The sequence below is a fragment of the Atractosteus spatula genome, chromosome 10 (genome assembly GCF_055471065.1).
Source record: "Atractosteus spatula isolate fAtrSpa1 chromosome 10, fAtrSpa1.hap1, whole genome shotgun sequence".
In the NCBI taxonomy this organism is placed as follows: domain Eukaryota; kingdom Metazoa; phylum Chordata; class Actinopteri; order Semionotiformes; family Lepisosteidae; genus Atractosteus; species Atractosteus spatula.
This window is the reverse complement of record NC_142715.1, coordinates 629,773-633,505: the sequence shown is the minus strand read 5'-3', so window position 1 is coordinate 633,505 and position 3,733 is coordinate 629,773. Positions and strand designations below refer to the sequence as shown.

The window sequence follows — 3,733 nt, the reverse complement described above, 5'->3', positions numbered from 1 at the left end:
TGCTGAATGGCAACGAGGCAACATGCTCGGGAAAGTGAATCCGAACAAACCTCGTGCCATCAGCAATGGTGGTCCCAGGGTAGTGGCGCATCCTGATGTCCGAAATCACTCTCACCCCACAGCTTCTCCTTGATAGTCTCGTCTGAGATATATGCCGGGAGGTGGAGGAAGGAAACCACTACCTCCTTCCGCTCCAGCCAGCGGCAGTAGCAGGGTGTGCCCTGCACATCCAGCCCCACAGCCACCGCGTCCGCATGTTCTTTTGAGTCCAGAGTCAGTTCAAACTCTTTTGGCGTCCGGGGGCGGCAGGCAAAAAGAGAGCCCTCCCCACAGACGCCGTGCACCGCTGCGATAATAGCAGATGGTTTCTCCACGCCGCTCACATCCACCACAACAGTATGCGCCCTTGCAAAAACCCGCCGGGGGGGTTGGACTGAATTCCTCATCCTTCTCTTTCCTACACCACTCTCCTCCTCCACTACAATAACATTCTCTGCCTCCATGTTTTTTCCTTCCATTAAAACACAAACAGGACTCAGAAAGCAACAAAAAAGCAACAACAAAAAACCAAAAGTCTCTCCCCTCCCCAAACAGCGCTAGTCTGAAGGGGAGGGCTTCAAAAATCAACCAAAAACAGCAAAAAAACACAAAAATTCACAAAAAACAAAGTCTTACTTGAGACAAACAAATCCTCTATTCCTCTCCTTCCTGCTCTCACGCTGACCACGCCCCCTGTGACGTCAGAGGGCCTGCTCAAGGGGGTGTGGCCGTAAGCGAGAGTAGGGGTCACTGGCACCCTTCTTATAGAGAGGACAGCTCCGTCACCTCTTTTACGACGCTGCTTTTTTTCCCTTGCGTTTTTCTCTTCTTCCCACGTTCTCTCTCTTCACTGCCTTCGTCCCCGCTCTATTTCACTTCAGCCTTTCACTCTTGCTTCCTTCCAATGAGGACGGAGCTGCGGGAGAAAGGGCGCTACAGAGGATCGCTGTGGAGAGCTGCTGCTGTGCTTTGACATCTGAGCTCTGTGGAAAACGATCTCAATACAATTCTGAAAAACACGACTCCCAGAACGCCAGCCGAACAAGTCTCCACAGCCGAAGCGCTGTGTCTCTTTTCAGCTGGCGATAAACCTTTCCTCGATCCTTTGCGGACTTGTAAAACTGTTCATGATCGGAATAAAAAACGCTCACGGTAATACACAAGCACCTGTGTCTCGCCAAAGCTGACAAATAAACAGACGGAAAAGCTGCACTGCACGTGTTAACAGGGGAATGAGCAAGCGAGCGAGCAGGGATAGGGCGCCTCCTGCGCTTAAAAGCTTACAGCACCTGGTATTCCCAGATGGTCTCCCATCCAAGTACTAACCAGGCCCATCCCTGATTAGCTTCCAAGATCAGACAAGATCAGGCGTGCTCAAGGGGGTGTGGCCGTAAGCAAGAGCAAGGCTCAATGGCGCCCTTCTTATAGAGAGGACAGCTCCGTCAACTCTTTTACGCACTGCTTTTTTTCCCTTGCGTTTTTCTCTTCTTCCAACGTTCTCTCTCTTCACTGCCTTCGTCCCCGCTCTATTTCACTTTTACTTGTAGCGGCAATGCTTGTTAATAAGACAAAATTAAGTGTTGCTGTGCTTTTCCAAATGAGGCCCCATCTCTCTGTTCATCTCTGTGGTGCAGCCACAGAGAAACTATTCATGCAGGCTGATTTAAAGATGTTTTCTTTTGTTAAGGGAAAGCTCCCAAATGGGGATGCACTTAGCTAAGCCTGGCTATCATGATCAATGGTCATCCATTGACGCCTATCTGTCTAGGGTGTGCCAGATGGACATCTGGACTGCATTCCTAAGTGTCAGGAGTAAGTGACTCATATCTCACCTTGATTAACCAATCAGGGACTGGTAGGGCCGAGTAACCCACGTGGGACTCTGATGCCCATGGAACTTTCAGCCAATGAACGAGCTGAAGTTCCTCCAGGTAAAAACAGGCAACACAGGGGGCCTGAGAGACTATTTCGTGGACTTTTCTAAAGGGAATTCAAAGGAGAATTCCACGGCAGGACGGCCCAGGAGCAGAAGGCTCCCAAGGGCAGGACATTCTCGCAGCGCGCCTCCTGACCATCCTGAGACTCAGCCCGGACAACCACGGAACGGCCAGTGTGTCTGAGTGCCAAAACTTTCCTTTGTTCTAAGAGTCGAGAGCGGAGGTTGCCAGAGAGTAACCAGAGGATCCACCCGAGGTTAGCATCAGCAGCAAGCCTCATGAACAGGTCAGAACTGTGGACAGCTGAATCACTATTCAGAACTAGCGCTTCATCAGGAATGAACCGGTATTCTTCCTAACCTGCTGGGACCCACAGTCATCTTTTCTCCTGTGCACAAACTTTGCTAGTTAAAGCCAACACTAACTAGCCGGTCAATGAGCATCAGCAGCGCACCGTCGCAAGCTGCACAGCACAGCCTGGCACGGATCCAGTGTGCCTGCAGGAGATCTGAATCCCCAGAGCTGAATTACAGCTCGAGAATTCAATTGTTATCCCAACCAGTTGATATCAATTTAATTCCTAAGAGTTATGTACTTGTTTTGAGTATCTAATGTAGAAGTTGTAACCAAGTTCAATTACGAAACAGTCTAAATGAATGATATACTGAATGTATGTCCTCTTGATATATGTAACACTTCGTAACTGATTGAATATATATCTTTTGTATTCTGATAACCCGCTCGATAAGATCTGTTAGGTTTACATGCATATTCTATGTATTAATAAATGTATCCTCGTGTATTAGTACCTGTGTGTGTGCGTTGTTTGAGTTATATCACATGGTTGGATTCTATTCTAAAGCCATCAAAAGAATCATTTTGTGATTTACGGTTACAATTAATAATTGTCCCCGTAAATGCCCAAACCCTACAGAACTGGTCCCTTCAGAGAGCACACTACTGTTTGATCGGTGTGTGGCAGGAGCACATCGCGAGCTTGTGTAGTGATCTGCCAGTCTGGTGTTATGTAAATGAGGCCAAATTGCGTCCCGGGACATGCTGTGAATGCGCAATGGCGACTGCAGATGTGTAGGAAACGGCACGCTCGTTTTCTCGTTTTGCCCACACTTTTGAGTGTTAGTGTGGCGTGTGAGTGTGCGGAAGAGTGGGCACAGCAGGAGGCGGTGGCATGCAGGGCGAAGGAGCTGGCCTAGGCTGCGAGATTTGTGCTGTGGGTGCAGGCCGCTTGCAGGGGCTTGTAAAACTCATACTTACCTGGTAGGGGAGATACCTTGATCAAGAAGGAGGTTCACCCAGGGCGAGGCTCGACCATTACACTCCGGCTGTGCTGACCTCTGCGAATTTGCAGATGTAGAGGCAGCTTCGATATTCGTTTTACAAACAGTTTTTTTTATATGTATGAGTCACACACATGCCATAGCAACAAAACATCTCTAGAGATGAGGTTATAGATCATTTTTCTTGGAAGTGTTAAATATCCATTGAAATGGAAATCTAATTTCCAAAGCATCCAAAGTATGGGAGCCTCCTGGGAATCCTTATGAAGAATCTAACTTTTAAACATTTTAAGAATAAAAAGGAGGGAATTGAACTGGAAATCTAATAAGTAAATTGATTCTTAAAATGTAGAGAGCTTTAGGAAAATATATAACAAGAATGTAACTGCTGTGCTACGTGCAGAATTTTAGAAGACAGTACGTCAACAAAGTACGCACTGTCTAGGTTACTTTTAGAAG

The 3,733-nt window shown here is 47.5% G+C and overlaps 2 pseudogenes; one reads left to right on the top strand and one right to left on the bottom strand.

Annotated features, from left to right (window-relative positions):
- Positions 1-1,316: 1,316 nt before the first annotated feature.
- LOC148824415 (5S ribosomal RNA) lies at positions 1,317-1,435 on the bottom strand (annotated as a pseudogene).
- Positions 1,436-3,243: 1,808 nt separating this feature from the next.
- LOC148824414 (U1 spliceosomal RNA) lies at positions 3,244-3,398 on the top strand (annotated as a pseudogene).
- Positions 3,399-3,733: the final 335 nt, after the last annotated feature.